The sequence below is a fragment of the Struthio camelus genome, chromosome 1, assembly GCF_040807025.1.
Source record: "Struthio camelus isolate bStrCam1 chromosome 1, bStrCam1.hap1, whole genome shotgun sequence".
In the NCBI taxonomy this organism is placed as follows: Eukaryota; Metazoa; Chordata; class Aves; order Struthioniformes; family Struthionidae; genus Struthio; species Struthio camelus.
In genome coordinates this window covers 40,690,035-40,707,112 of record NC_090942.1, presented here as the reverse complement: position 1 = coordinate 40,707,112, position 17,078 = coordinate 40,690,035, and the positions used below count along the sequence as shown (strand labels likewise).

General features: G+C 39.2%; 1 protein-coding gene across 3 annotated transcripts in view; it reads right to left on the bottom strand.

Annotated features, from left to right (window-relative positions):
- FRS2 (fibroblast growth factor receptor substrate 2) overlaps window positions 1-16,657 on the bottom strand; it is a 55,805-nt gene extending 39,148 nt beyond the window's left edge. The window contains exon 1 of one of the 3 annotated variants that reach the window (XM_068935397.1): window positions 16,465-16,657. The gene's annotated coding sequence lies outside the window, so the exon portion shown is untranslated. Of the gene's footprint in view, window positions 1-415; window positions 439-16,464 lie in introns of those variants that run through there. The other 2 variants (XM_068935386.1, XM_068935417.1) reach the window with 2 other exon arrangements.
- Window positions 16,658-17,078: the final 421 nt, after the last annotated feature.

The window sequence follows — 17,078 nt, the reverse complement described above, 5'->3', positions numbered from 1 at the left end:
GCCTGTGATACACAGCAAGAAGGCCATTCTCAAATTCTGACACCTGCCCAGCGCTGCAGATTGATGCACGCTTTTCTACTGCAGCAGAAATGGTGACTTAGCTTCCCAGAGATGGTAGGAACCCTCAAGATTTCAGTTTATTTACAAAATGGGAAAGGAGGAGCAGAGTCCCTGAGAACTTCAGTTCATAGGAAGGAATGAGAAATATTAATACCCTCAGTGAAACAGCCTGCTAGATGTTAGCGTGCAGCTGGTTTGAAGCAACTACACCCTTGCTGCACCATATGGCAAAGTTGCACTTTATGAAAAAATGGCACAAAACCTTTGCTAACTCAGTTTGCTTCACTGTGAGTAGCAAAAAGTTGAAGTTTATGAACAGCTTGTAAATTTTATACTCAAACCCAAAAAAACTTACAAATGGAAGAAGCTTGACCTTCGGTATCCAATTCATCATCAAGGCACTCCAGAATATGGTTTTCCAAGTACCACTTATTCAGGTCAAAAGTTTTATTTATTTCAAACTGAACATCGCAACAAAAGAACAGAATCTGATCAAGCCACTTTGTTACCATCAAAAGTATATTAATGCCTATAAATCACTGCAAGTTTCTAGACGCATCTTTCAGGACAGATGGATCATGTGAAATCTGGAACTCTGCAGAAGGAAAACACATTAAGTTATCTGCGATCAGGAGAATATAGGAAAAATACAAAATGTTCATTTCAGAAATTTAGCGTTATAAAATACCAGGGAAAAGTACATCAGCAGCCTTTACAAATTATATTTTGATTTATACTACGATTTGTATTTCTACCCATATTGCTCTGTCACACTAGCTCTGATTTTTTCCAGCTGATTCCATCTCCTCTCTGAAATTTCCTACCCCATTTTTTTCCCCGACACTCACCAGATATATACTATGCTCTGGCTTGCGTTAGTCCACCTTCCTGCCCATAGAGTCCTCCTTTTATCTCTTCCCCCTTCTTTACTCCCCTCCTACAAAAGAGCCCAAACTGTTACACCCTAAGCTTTAGCATAGCTTACCCTGTCCAGCCTATCCTCTTCACAGATCCTCACCACTCCATAGCCAGAGTTCCTCATGATCACCCCAGGGATGAGGGGAAAACCATGCCATGAAGCGCTGCATCCATTTCCTTCCTCCAGAGACTATCCATAGACTCCACTGCTTTCTTCTGCACTTTCCCCCACGCTAAGCTCCCAACAGTCTTGTCTGTGGCGCAAACACAACAGCAGCCTCACAGCTCAACTCGGCAAGCAGCACAGCAGGAAAGATATTTCTGACTAAGAGTCCAAAGGGAATGCTGGGGTGCACAGGATACATCTCTGCCTTCCCCGAGAGACCCACCCTTCTCTTTCAAGCCACCTGTTCCAATGCCTCCTCCCACCACGCACACTACCGAATTACATTTGACACTGTATACATGCTTTGGAGCAAAAGAGTTATTAATTTGCATGCATCACCTCCACGATTCCGTTCAAGAGTAGGATGATTCATAGTCCCTGTAGAGCAGTATTAGTAAATCGTACCTTCAGCTTGTCCAGAAGTTATGTAACGGCAGAAAGTACTGCAAGGAAGAGCATTAGTAATTTCATGGTATTCGCAACAGCCATTAACCATGGACTTGTAGATGGTAGAAGCTCATTCACAGTGAACTACAGTAAATTAGGGTGTAAATTTACACAAATATACTCACTGTTCAGTGGCAGTTTTTGCTGTGAAGGTTCTTAGAGCTAGGCTATAAATTTATATACTAGCTTACTGCCCACTCTCTTCTCACTGTGGACAAACCCCAAGCGTGCTTTAGATACAGTACAGAAACTCTGAATAGAAGCATCCGAGCTACAAGTTTATCCGCTCCCACCAAAGTTGCTACTGAATAGCTCTTAACAGATTCTAGAGACTCATCCATAATACTTCATTTCTTTGTCATGAGTTCAATCAAATGTAGTGAGGTTACACTGTATCAGCTCAACAACTCTCCACACATCCACCCAGCGCCTCTCCCAGAAATTTGCAGGCTGTCACACCACACTAGCCTGCTTCAAATAAGGGGAATAACTACGTAACTTCCCCCATTCTAATAGCCCTGCAGAGCAGAAATGCGGATCAGCTAGCCCCAGTGGTGTAATTTTTGTGTCATTCAATTTAAAATGCATTAATCCTCAGCTACTGAGGTGATTAATTTTGTCAAACTATTACATTCACTGAGCTAGGGCCAAACTGGATGAAACACATTTCTACCGGTATGTTAGTTTTCCAAACTTTTGCAACTCATTTATGTAGTAAAACGATAGCCAATGTCTTCAATCTCCAGCACATTTAGACTTTCCTACTGGCCACCAGATGGTCTAGGGAATGAGAAGCAATCACAAGATCCTCAGAAATCAGCCTACCATTCATATGGCACTTTACAACACTCTTAAGACCTTCCCTAGAGAATCACCTATAGTCGACACTTTTGACCAGTTCTATTACATTTGCAATTGTTTAAAATCTCTGTCAAGTCACTACTGTAGACTTACGTCATTAATTGTGACAGATAACCCTAGATAATGCCTATTTTTTTAGACCACTAGTAGAAGTTCAGTTATTAAAAGACACTCCCAAAATGTACCAAACTGTATGTATAAATAACACAAAAAAAAAAAAACTGTAAGAAAAATATCAGGGCTAATGTCAGGCAGATGGTACCACATTAACCCATTGGTTCATTTCTTTAGAGTAGATGCAGCCTTCCTGATATGTCAACACACAATTCATAGGGAAGATTTACATTTTTTTGGAGCTAAAAATGAAATTCTGGGAAGTAGATGCTAGCACCACCAAGGAGCCAATAGATGAATTAATTATCCTCATAAGGTTCCTCCCCACAAACACACACACCCTCCCTATCTCAGTCAGCACATAAATACTGAGCCACTCGCAGGATCAGTTGTTAAATTGCTGCAGTTCACAGCATGGCTTTTAAAGCAAACCAAAAGAAAAATGAAAAAAAAAAAAAAAGACTATAAGGCATCCTGTAAACTGATTCACAAACAGTTTAATCACTCATGTACAAGGCGGCTATGCAAAGCAAACAGAAGAAAAAAAATGTACTGGCTGTCCCAAGCTATGCTGTCACTACTTTTGAATTAAAGTAAAAACTATTGACATCCAGTTCAACTGTTACACTTCACCAAACTGTAAAGCAGCTGGAACAAACCGTACCGTTAAAACAATTTACAAATATATTTAGGGAAAGTGGGAATGAGCCAGTTACTTTGTACCTGCACCAACAGAAAAATTTCAAATCTTAGTACTAACATGAGTTTCCGTACTAAAAAGCAGAAGTCCTCAGTCCCAAATTACACATTCTTAAAATGTTCTTCTCATGTAATATTTTTATTCAACATTTCTCTGTTTTGAAAGAAAATATGATGGGATTTTAGCACAGAGCAGAAGAAACTCACCTTTTAAGACGAAAATTAAGAGCAAAGGTTTCTGAAGTTTTTTTTTTTTTTTTTTTTACCAAATTTCTGTTCTACAGTGCCTTTGCTCTCACCAGTTATGTAAAAGCAATATGTTCTCAAGGATGGATTTGAAAACCCAAAGAAAGTCTATTTAAAGTTTGTTATTAGGGTTAGCCTATAAGGAACTTGGCAAGAGTTTACCTTTTAACATACACAATTTAACATCAAACATTTTAGCAACAGTTTCAGTTACATTTTATTTATAAGTTTACATGCCAAACAAGACACACGCTTATTCTTTCTAGTTTTATATTTCTCTTAATTACCACTATGCCTAATATCCCTTAAGTTATAAAATTTCATACAACTACCCACCTTAAAATAGCCCATTCATCATGAAAGGTAATCAGGGATCTAGCGTCACTAAAACTGTGTTTGGTATTGGAATTAATTTATATAGAGCATTTACAATGAAAGTAAACTAAGTTCACTCTCAAATCACTCCAACAGCCAGCCCAGAATATTTATTGTTCAAGTAATATATAAAAATACTTCTACTGTTCACCATACATTGCTAGGCTTTATTATGCCATCTTTTCAAAGCATTCTTCTGTGATATTTCCTTGTTTGTTCTTGGAGTCAAGAATACAAAGTGCTTTCTGAAGCTACATTTCCTTGGTATAGCACAGTTGAGAAATAACATTTCACACACAACAAATCTAGAATCTAACTACTTAGAAACCTCATTAGCACAGTATTTCACTTATTCCTCTCAAGCTAACAAGGAAGTTCTATATATTTCATTATACAAAAGTTTACATTCTCTTCAGCTCCTGAATTACGTCCAATTTTTGACAATTTGAATGCTGGCATTTCTACACGCTAATGATGGAGTCGAACATACTGAAATGATGGAGAGCACTGCAAATTTGTTTTCTATAAAAGAAAGAACACTACTCATCCCATCCCCATCCTAACCACTCTCAACAATTTTAGCTAATAATCAACAATAAAAGCTATGTTAACTTGCATAGCTCCTCTAGGGAAAAAGAGAGGCACCTTTAAGTCGCAAACTTTTACATAGGGTATTGGAAAACAACAAGGAAAAATATGATCTGCCTATCCTAGACATTCTGACATCTGACAGTGGGAGTAGAAGATAGGTTTTATTTCAGATATGTTTATTTACTTGAAAATTTTCTAGAACACTATGTAATCAAGTACTACAACAATTCATAAAGATAAGGTTTAAAAAAACCTAAGTATGCAGTATGAGGAAAAAAATACTTAACATTTTCTTTTTTGGTGCAAAAGTCTAAACATTCTTACTCCATGCATTGTATTTCATTCACTACAGTTTTAGTAAATTATGCCAGCACATTTCATGAGAATATAACATAGAGTCCTTTAGGTACTGTTCACTCTGTAAGTCAGCATTAAGCTGATCCATCTATACTATCACTGCAACCAGTGAGAGTGGTGTGACATATCACAAAACAAACTGGTTAACACCGCTCCACTTTTTAGCACAAAGTATCTTCTAGTAGTCAATATTTAATCACTTTATTAAAAGCTTTCCCTAGAGCACACGACTTATCACAAAGTACTTCAGTCTGTCCTCAGTCTCAGATGCACAGGTTTGTTCCTCCTCAGACATCCTCCCACTCTGAAGTAAAAAGAATCCAGCTCTTTCCTGCCATTATAAGAACTTACAACCACTAAATTCCAGCCTGACTGGCATATGCCTAAATTGCGCATTATTTTCTCTACATATCTTCCTAAATTTTGTCAGGTATAGCTCAACAAGACGTCCATATATTAAGCAAATCTTATATCAATCAGGGTCTAAATAAAAGAGGCGCTTAAAATTGTGCTCCAATTTACACATAAATAGAGTGTAGGAAGCTATCAGAGGTGAGATGTGAACAGTAAATCTTTAAAACTTCATTTAACTGTTTGCCAATTAACTTTCACATCCTTGTACTTGTGAGTCCTAAAACTTCACAAATGTTTAGCACAAGTATTCAGAGCTTCCCTTAGGCTGAACCCCAGGGTAAATCAGAGATGTTTGTGTCCTTGGAGGGGAAGATAGGATAGAGGAGAGACTTTGCTGTAATAGTTACTTATTTTAGCATCAGCAATGAAGAATTCACAGAAAATGCTAAAAGAATGTGGTACCAGTACAATCAAAACTTCAGATAACTTTTTTTCATTTTACACTACTGACATTACACTATTTTTTATTTTATTAAACTATTTTTAAAAACATACTACTTAAAATTAGTCAGTTACATCCATTTAACGCACTATTACATATTTATATTAAGCCAGGTAATTTTACAGTTGACATAAGAAGTGCAAACTCTCGAAGTGAAATGAATTTAAACTGAACAGACATACATGAAGTTGTGCTCTATGGGACCAATACATGCAGTTGTGCTCTATGGGACCAATTTACAGGGGTTTAACAGAACAAGGAACTCTGAAGCAGGAAGAAATAAATGTTTATTAAGCAAACACACTGACACTTATGGAAGAAAGTCACAGCAAAAGAAAACACATTTGTGAAGGTCAGATCCATATTCACTCTAGGCACGAGAAAAAAAACAAGGCAAATAACTTAAACCCCAGTATTTTAGGGGCACTTTGGTGCCCTTTACTACTAGAAGCATTTCAAGATACTAAGTGGCCATAAGTATCTTAAAACAGCAATCATAACATACGCTTACACTTAAAGACTGCTGCCAAAACTAGAAACTACTTAGATCTAAGTCTATGGTATACATTGTGCCTGTAAGAGAAAACAAACGTTGCTCTAGAATTGAAGAACCAGCAGACCATAGCCCGAAAGTGCATGCGCTTTCACTGCTTCTCAAGAAAGCTGTGGAACTCTGTGGGGAACGCCATCTCTGGGTGAGAGAGGCTCATCCATCTACCTGTTGACCGGAACAAAGGGTAACAGGAGGAGAAAAAAAAAAAAAAAAAGGAAGAAAAAACAAGAGAAAATTTGATCATGTAGCACATTCCCTTTTTCCCTCCTGTATACATTTTTTTCTAGTCCAGCGATTTTTAAGACTTCCTCTAGAGTTGTAGGACTGACTGATCAGTATGTATTACTCAGAATTTCTTTAGGTTCTAGTATTATTATAATACTATTATTAGGCCTACCTAAATACTCTAAAGTTCAAGTTTAGAGAACAATTTACTGGATAAAATTTGTTTGAATATTAGCTTGTTCGGTACACTTTGTAACCTAAAATCCTAACCACACTCCTTTTAATAACAAATATTAATGCTTAATGTAATGATTTATGTATCTTTCTCAGCAAAACTGTACATGCAGAGAAAGTTCTCTTAGCAACTTGATACTATAGTCCAGAATATATGCTATAAATGAAGATAGAGAGATAGACTACTAGAAAGACAAGAATACTGAAATTAACATTCACACAGAGCCTCCATACATATTTGTCAATAAAATGCTTTTAAGAATGCTAAAGTATGGGCCAAATACAAATTATTTAACTATTTAAAAATATCTCCAGTTTAGCAACCCAAATACTGTGTGGACTGATACGAAACATCCAGGTTACTTCAGCATTAGCACCTGTAGACCTGAAAAATTAACATTAAAACTACTAGTGTCCTAGTTCTTCCCCATTTACTGTCAACAGTCATACAAGTCGATGAACAACTTGCATACTGCACCCTCAATTTCAAAGCATGAAAATCTGCTCAGCAGACTTTAAGAGAATGAAACACAAGGCAGCTTCTATGGCCCAGAAGAGATTCATGACAATATAATTCTAATATGCGGCAATATTATTAAGACCGGTCCAGAGAGCTATATATTAAAATGGATTATTATAATTGCTTCACTTTTTCATTGTATTACCAGCTGAAAACATTCAAATGATGCAGAGTTTAGGAAGTTTCACTTTCCCTCAAAAACAAAACCTTGGATTTTCACATGTCACTTGACTCAAAAACCTTGTAACCCCAAGTTTCATGAGACATGAAAAGAGTACTTAAGAAGCACTTTGCTTCCCTTTTCAAAAAAAAAAAAAATCTTTCATAATGTTAACTTTAGTTTTGCAAAGACGACAAGTATAAGACATGGCATTTAATACTACTTTTGTTGCCACTTTCATTAGATTTTTATATTATTTAAATAAAGTTTGCAGATTACATCTGATTTTTCTCAAAGAAACTTACCAAGTGCAGCAAAACTGTTCACTAACTGAAATTACATACAGCTATATATAGAGAGACCGCTAAATCTGACATTATACCAATAAAACAGATTTTAAAGCATATCACCAGTGCTCTTTTCTCATTCCAAAGTAAAAGGTGAAGTTATCAGACAAACGAGCCAGATTTGGAAGATACAGCAACACTAATTTCATAGGTCTCTGAAAAGGATGAAAAGCTTATAATGCATCCCTATCAGCTTGGGTAGATACTAAGATAATTCATCTGTACAATGAGAGAGACAACAGAATAGTCTAATACTGTGGAGAGAAATCGGAGGTGCAATCATTTTCTCACGTAGAGGCATTAACATATATAACACACAGCATATTTAGAAGTTTCCTAAATGAAAGTGGAGAATATTACTAAAATTATGTAGTGAAACCAGGCCCTATCTTGATAAACGAAATGAAACTTAAGTGAGGAAATAGAGACAAAAAAAAGCAGTGATAGTTTTGAGTGTCAAGAATACAGGGGAAAGAGGAGGATCACGTGGGAAGACGAGATGCAGATCTTTCAAATTCAAGGACAATGAGCTTTAACTTGATGAGGGAAATTAGCAGTCAAGTAGACTACAGAAAATTTTCCCAACTGTATTTTAAACAGATTGCAGAGATATGAATATCAGGAGAGAAGGATGGAGGTACTTGAAGTACTCCAGATGACAGCTACAGGCCTGAACTTTATTTGTAAAGACAGAAAATGAAAATGTGGTCTTGGAAATGTTGTTTGAACAAGGAAGAAGGAGGATATGAATAAAACATGACTGTGGATCCAGAGAGAAGAGAGAGAAGAAAAAGGGAGGGGAAAAAAAAGGCTACTCCCAAACTACTGCCGTGGGCGCCAGAGGATTATAGTGCTGTCAGCAGCGTTGCAAATAGTGAGCAAATGAGATAACTTTGAGAGAGATGATAATGAGCTCCGAGACATTCAAAAAGTTTATGATAATATGAAACACTGCAAGGAAAAGCAAGACCGAATGAAAGCACATAGAAGCATGAAGCTCTACAAAGAGATACAGTAACCTAAATAAAAGAGATAACATGCAAGTTTTCTATAAACACTGTACACCTTGGGATTAGTGAGAAGAGGGTGCAAAAGAAGGAAGATAGTTGCAGCAAGCAGCACCACAGATGCCAAAAATGGACAAAGCCATGAGAGCCAGGCAAGCTTCCACATGTTATATCTTCTCTTATTCCCACAGAACTAAAGTGGCTCTTAGCTACACACTTTAAAAAGCACAATTACACTTTTAAAATGTAAATAGAAGTTTGACTGGATTATTGTACTGGTTGATAGATGCATAATAACTATTTTCAAATATAGTTATTGCTGTGATTTAAAAGCAAGAGCATATTTTATTTAAACTAAAATTTGTAATCTAATTACATGCTTCAATCAATATTTGTATTACTGGAAAATACAGTCCGATACAAAGAAAAACCTGAAAGGAGTATTATATCCTCTACTTCTAATGGTTGGCTGAAAAGGCCAAACCTTTTGAGTGACATTAAACAAAAAAAAGTCCCCTTGAGTTCCAAAAGATTCTTTTAAGCATATTTTCCTTAAAACAAGACAAAACAAACAATGCTTTACAGGAGTAATGCAAAGCTACTTTTTTTTTTTTTTTTTAATGTAACAAACTGTCTCTAAGATGTCGGAAGAATCTTAACGTACTTCCCTGAAGTAGTAGCCCTCCCTGTGTTTGCTTGGTATCTTAATTTGCCTTTGGTTTCAAAACTCCAGGCTTGCCAAGAGCTATTCCTTTCAAAACCTCAGGAATTCCATTACTAGTTTTAAGCTAAATTAAAGGAAAATAGAAGCATTCAACGCATGGCAAAAGTATGCACAAAGTGTTTGTTGATACTCATAAATAGACTGAAAAATTTAGACATGTCTGAAGGATAACTGCTGTATAGTCAGCTCTGTTTTGCTCTGCTATGCAACTAAGCAAAAAGCTGCTGCCATCATTTCAGAAAAGTGCAGCATAAGATACATTGCTACCAAATGGAATACACTAAACACTAGATCATTCATTTTTCATTTGAATAAGTTTGTATATATAAATATAAATTATATATATAAACCAGAGTCTGCATTTCTGCAAAGAATAGTGGGAGTTTCCCCTTTAAAAGTGTTGCTTCAACATCTCTATGTGGAGAAAAGATGTCACCACCTCCTAAGTCATGGTAAAGCTAGCCAACTCTCCTTTCCTGTCAAACATCTCAGAAGCCATGAAAAAAAAGACATTCCATCTCAGAAATACTAACAAGATGAATTTTAGGTGAACATTCACATGCAATAGTTTTCATAGTAATATACGATAAAGTAGATATTAATATAAACTTTATATTTTCAACTAATATTCTGCTGATGAATATCTTTCCAATGTTCAAATAATAAACAAACCGCATTACTAAGGTCATTTTTGCTGACTAAATTATGACAAGGAAAAAAAAAGTCTCCATCTGCATGCTGTGCCAGGTGCTACACTACTGCACAGGAAGATATGGTCCCTGTCCCAAAGTATTTAAGACAAATTTTCTTGAAAGACGATTGCTTGATTTGCATCAAGATGAGTAATCCCAGCAAATAAGAACTATTATGCAGAGTAACTTGTTTTTGGTGGCAGTTATAGTAAACCAGTAGAATTATCAACATAACAGTTTATTGCAGCTCTGATGATAAATCTGTATTTTCCATTAGAAGCTATAAGAATCCAGGTACCAGCATACTGGATAGAGGGCCTATTATACCCTTGAAAAGGCAAGAAACTACAGCAACTTCTCATCATTGAGCCAGCACACAGCAATGAATCAGTGGTTTATGCTAACCATCACCACTGCATGAATGACAGCAGTAGCATCTCAGCCCTGCCAGGACCAAAATCGCTATGAAGAAAATCCAAAGGAGGAGAAGGTCTTTTCTCCAGACTAAAAACGCAGCGACCCGCTCTCTCCTGAATCTGGAGCACAGTCCAGAAAAACTACCACTATTTCAGACATACCAACTGCCCTATAGCTCTCAGCTTTTATCACAAATATAGACACTTCATACAGTGTTTCAGAAGCAAATTTTCCTGAACAGAACAGACAGATTTACAAGAAAAAGCTGAATAACAACAAATATCTAGAGTACTTCCAATTTATGTATATCATAAGTAAAGGTCAAAAAAAAAAATAAGGATAAACTAAAACATACACTTGGGACCTTTGTTTAAATCTCTGTTCAAAAACGCACCAACACAGAGCTATTTCTACCAACAGCAAATATTATATTAGAATCTTTACACCAAAAAAAAAAAAAAACAACTGAAGTCCTTATCAGAAGAAGTGGCAAGCCTAGTAACTGTGGTAAATTCTGAAGATGAAATAAAGTCAATCACCTATAAAAGTTAGCAATGATAGCATCATTTTACACTTGTAGTAATCCAGAGGAATACACTCTGCAACACAGCTATTAGTCTTACTTTGTCAACTGAGGTTCAACCAAAGAGTTGAGGGACTTTCCTGGGCCACCTAAGAAGTCAGTGTCACATGAAGCAGAGCTCAGGTGACAAAAAGCTTCTCATCTCACTACACCACATATGGATGTGAAAGCATTTTCGGTAAAGAGCAAATAATGTATAAAATTAACATATTCAAAGCAAGAGAAGGAAACAACACCATGTCCACTAATTAGAAAAGAATACCTATAGTCAATCCCAAACATGACATAATCATGAAGTTTCATTGCATAAACATCAGAAATAAATGATTAGCTCTTTTTAATCAAAGCCAAGGGATAATTCTTCCTGTTTGCATTTCAAACTTGAGGGAAAGATTGATATTCTGGAGACTCACATAGCTCTCTAAAGCGTTTGTCACGGTTGTTGCCACCCAGCCAGAAGCAGCGAAAACAAAAAATACACTCTACTTGGAGAATACACCATTATGTACATATTTCTTATATATAGCTATATACACACATGTATGAGAAGACACCGCACACCCGTTTATCACCATTTCAAGTTTGAAAAGAAATTTACACATGCTACTGACTACATAAAAGGGCCAACAAAAAGATAGTATTTTTGAGTGGAAAATTTCAAGGCTGCTATATTAGGACTGCTATCATAACTGCTGTAACACTAAAATGTCAGCTCCATATGTAAAATGAAATTGCACAACTGACATGAGTTTTCAGCCAGTATCTCCTCAAACAGCTTCGATAAAGAAGAGTGATGTTATCAGTAGCAGACAAAAATAAAACTATTAAATTCATTTCAGAAAACGTGATTGAAAAGCTGCAGGCAGATATCCTCCTCCAGATTCAGCATGGCAGTTAATGCTACAACCCATAGTTACTCATCACCACCCAACAAAGAGAGGTTGCCACCCTTACAGACTGGCAACACAAGGAATCATACCAGAGCTCACCAAACCACTTCAGGCAAAATCAATCAACGTAACCGGCCAATGAAGGTAGCTCGAGCTGAAGCTGGCCATTTAACTGCTGATTTTGCCTAAAGCAGATAGCCACACTTAAAGCTACTTTGATGGAAGAGATAATTATAAGTATGGTAAACTACAGCAGAGCAGTAGGGACAAACAGCTGGGGAACACAAGATCTAAAATTCTCACAGATTTTTCCGAAAAGATCAATGCCCATCCATGTCCTGAAACATTAAGTAAAATTACTGTAATAGCCTGAAAGCTTTAAGACGCATTTTGAAGAACATTAAACAGCAGATTAAGCAGAAGAGGCTCACACTGCCTCCTCAGAAACTGTCTGAAGTTAACAAAGTCTCAGGTCAGGCTCATAATTTTCACAGGTTTGGGGTTTTTTAAATTTGCTCCCTGTTACTATAAAATGTCTTGCAGTTTCCTTAGTAGAAGCTCTGATTGCCATCTTTTCTGATTTTAGCATTTTACATTTGAAAACTCAATATACATGCTGAACAAAGTCACTGTTTCAATAAGTTACTTTCGATGAATGAACAGCAGTTATAAACAGGAGCATATTTTCCCCATTAAATCCTGCTAAATGAAACAGTAGATACCAAATCAAAACAACAACAACAAAAAAAGGAATTACTACACAAAAAGCCAGATTCTTCCTTCAAAATCCCTTCAAAGTGCATAATGAAATCAGAGACACACTGCCATGGATTAAGGGGTCTTAGACTTAAAATGTGCCCGTGAACCATAACTGAACGATGTATTCAAACCCTCAGCGCTGTATGAGCTTAACCCCACTAAATTAGGCCAGTATCAAATATACTTTAAACTGGCATAATGTGTCACTGTCACCAAAAGAAACAGACACACCCTGCTCCCCTTACTGCTTGCTTCCACCCCCATCTTTGCGCCAGCACGAATGTTTGTGCAGCAAACTGATCCAGCTTAAACCGAACCCTCCCCTCCCTGCCCTTCCCCCAAGTCAACCCCAACCTCAGCCCAATCCACCACATAACCATACAAGTATTTGCCTGCACGAGGGAGGAAGCGGCACATAGGGGTGGAAACAAACAGGACCATGTTTTTCAATGGCAGAGCTGCTATATGCCAGCTATAAGTTTATGCAAAGCAGTGGGTTCCCGGCTGAAGCTCCATAACATCAGTCACACCAACTCAAGTCCCACAGATCCACCATATCTCTTGGATCCCGCCTCTTTACTCACACAGGCGCAGACAGATATGCAACTCCACGGCAAGTTGATTTAGGGAGCTGAGTCAATTAAAAACTAACCCTCCCCCCCCCCCCCAAAAAGGTTACCAGTTTTCAGCCAGTTCAGCTTCCTGAACCAGCTCACTAAGCAGTCACTGCTGGCACAAGGGAGAAAGAAAGAAAGAAGCCTGGGAAGGCAGAAAGTGCAATTCAGAACAGTTTAGGATGGCATGGAAATGCTCATATACCACCATACTTTTAATTAAAACTTGCCAATGAAGCTGAGCATGATGATTTTAATAAATTTGTTTTTAACTTTACATGTTGTCCAAATTTTTTTGGAAACCTAAGCAGCCACAGTCTACTTGGGCACAAGCAGCAGGAAGTGAGACCAGTTAACTACATTAGCCAATTTCACCCAACTTCATTCTTCAAGTTTAATAAAATGAAGATAGAGTATTAGTTACTTTAACTTAATAATGATACTTTCGCCAGACATGCTTTCAAAGATCACTGATTAAATCATCTCAGGTTTTTGCAAAAGAAGAACATAATAAAAGCAATACACCCATTTAGATGCTATTTTAACCATCATTTACTATTTATAATTAATTTAAACAATGCTTTCAGGTAATTAAAGTAGTCTTATACACCTCTCTGCTCAGCAGTGAATTTCATCCACTTTCTAATCAAAAAAGTTGCCTTGCTTAAACAAAGCCCAGAGGTCAGAGAAATGAGCAAAATTGATGTCAATGAGTTCTAGACCAGATCCCTAATGAATATGGATATAACTACGCTCAAGCTAATTTTTGAACAGTAAAATATCTTAGGTACAGACAGATTGCTGCAAATCATCTTGCTAACTTCCAAACAATGGGATTTATTACTGGATGGTTACATTTAACAGGGAATATTTCCACGGTAAACAAAGAGATTTATGTTCATCCAGTTAACAAGAGAGAAGAAACATAACAACTCAATAGAGAAAACATAACAATCTTACAATTCGAGATCTGTACAAGCGAAGTGCAGAATTAGATTCACATGTCTGCAGACTAGCCTTCAAAAACACCATGCACATTTTATATTTCAGTTCATGAAACTTTCCTTTTCTGTCAAGGATAGATTCTTAGATGAACTAAGATGTTACTTAGAAGTTGCCTTGCCATTGCAACAATTTAAGACAATGCAACTGCAAATCATCTTTTTAACAGAGATTTCTGTACAATGAAAAAAAGTGTTCCAAATCACTCTACCTGTAAAAGTTACATAGAAATGAAAACTGTCTGTTTTGACTACAACGAACCATCAAAATTTAAGACAAGACACTAAACTGGAAAGCAAGCAAAACTCTGGAAAGCCATTTCACCAGATATAAATATAACTGCTGGAATGTTGTTTCAACAAGCATTTTCAAAGCATTCCTGTCACAGAGGCAAATAAACGTGGGGATTCTCAGTCAAGGAACAGTATTTTTCATCTGGAATGGAATTAACAGTTACTGAACTTAAACGGGTGATTTATACTGATACCAATACATGTATCTTTTTAAGCAGAAACTGTTTTTTCAAGTGCACTTGTTAACAGAGGAGAACACACAATGAACTTCTCTGACAGCTCTGTCGACTTTAACAGGAAAACAGGATGCTTGTTGGAGCTGAATCCATACATCTTAATACCAAATCGCTTTTAACACAGCAATAAATCTTACAAAAAATAGTTTTTCATTCCCTTCAATAAAAATATGTTGTAGAGCTAGCAGAGCAGATTTAATGACAGATTCATAATGTAGAATTATCACTAATACCATTAAGGCAAGATTTAAAATATTTATTCAGAAAAAATGTTTGCCCATTACCCTAAACGTTGCTATGTCACTAGCACTTTAACAAAAAGTTTAGAAAAAAATTCAAGATGACACAAAGAAATTATGAGGATAATAAAACAACATTTTTAAAAATATGTTATGAATCTCAAACCATAATTGGCAACTTCTCCAACACTTATTAAAAATCGACCTTGATTTTCACTATACATACTCACAGCACAGTATTATTTCCAACTAATTGTCCAACAACATTCCTGGTGAATTCTAATCACAGTTATCACTTCTCACGCATTAGTGTGGAGCAATACCACACCTGGAGTGACCAGGAAGTTGACAAAGTGTGTTTTCATTTTCTAGAAAATAACGTTTAGAAGCAAAACTGAGTCACACTAACATCTGAGACACCTTTCAACCTCTGAGAGTCTTCAGATCTATCACCACTACATCCCCACGCAGGGATACGTCAAAGAAAAGGGAGTATTAAATGAGTAGCAAGTAACCCAGGTATTGTTTTTCAATCATACACAGAACAGCACTTCGGAAAACGTAAAAGATGCTTTTCCCCTCAGGAGGCTCTGCCTGCTGGCATTAACCCGTCGCCCGGACCGAGCTCTCAGTTACTCTTAGTCTCAGGACCCGCACCTCGAAAGCTCCTGGGCTTGCTCGGCGACATGAAGCCGAAAACGCACTAGTCTTAAGCATGTGACAGAAGCAGCTGACCTAGAGGAAGGTGCAAGTGCTTGACAGGTCACGCCAGACGAGACGGAGCTATCGCACAACCCAGGCACGGAACAGGCGGGCGGGCAGCCGGGGCTGCACCCCGTGCAAGACGGGCCTCCAGACAACTCTCATACCTCGCCTTTTGTTTTTTCACACTCGCACTCCACTTGTCCACCCCCGTCCCCACCCGGACCAGCCGCTAACCTCCCCTCCCAGCCTCCTCCGCCTCGAAACAGCCCCCCACCGCAACCCCCACCCGCCCGCGGTGGCCCCCACCAGGGGCGGGGGGCCGCCGCCCCCAGGCCCCCAAACCCACAGAGCCGCCCGCAGCCCGGGCAGGGGGAGGAGGGGGTCAGGTCCTGCCGCGGAGCCCCCGCCGGGCCCGGCCCGGCCCGGCCCGCCTGCCGCAGGAGGCGGCGAGCCAAGAGGCGGCCGCCGCCCGAGGGCGAGCCGGGCCCGGCAGCCCGCCCCGTCACCCTCTCCCCGCCGAGCCGGCTCGGCACCCCCGCCAGAAGGAGCCGAGGGCAGACGGACCAGCACTCACCTCCGCCATGAGCCCCGCGCTGGCCGGCTGGCTGGCTGTCCGAGCCAGCGGGCCGGGTCGGGCCGGGCCGGGCCGGGCCGCCTATGAGGGGCGAGACGGCGGCCCCGAGTCGCGCCGCTGCTAACGGCTGCGCCTCCCGATAGCGGCAGCAACAGGGCCTCGCTCTGGGCCGGACTGTGCCCGCGACAACTTCCGGGGTAGGGAGCGGAGCGCTTCCGGGGGCAGCGGGCAGGGCGGCGGGGGCCGGCGCGGGCCGCGGGGCAGCCGTTGGGGGCGCGCGCGCCGCCGCCGGCCGTTGGGCGCCCTCGCCGCGCCCCTAACGGCCGGGCGGCGGGGGGAGGGGGGCTGCTCCGCGCAGCGGCCGGCTGCTGAGGGAGGGGGGGCGCCGCCGGCCCGCTGAGAGAGCGGCTTGCCGGGCAGCGAGTCCTACTGGTTTCTCAGGTTAAAATAAATAAATATATATTTATTTTATTTTATTTTATTTTCTTGCGAGGCGGCCTGAGTAAGTTTGTGTTGCGCGCAGCATCGCAGCGTTGCTTTAGGCGCTGTCACGGTAACTCATTTGACGCCGTTAAATTTGTTCTGTGTTCCAAGCGTAAATTGCGCACAGTCGA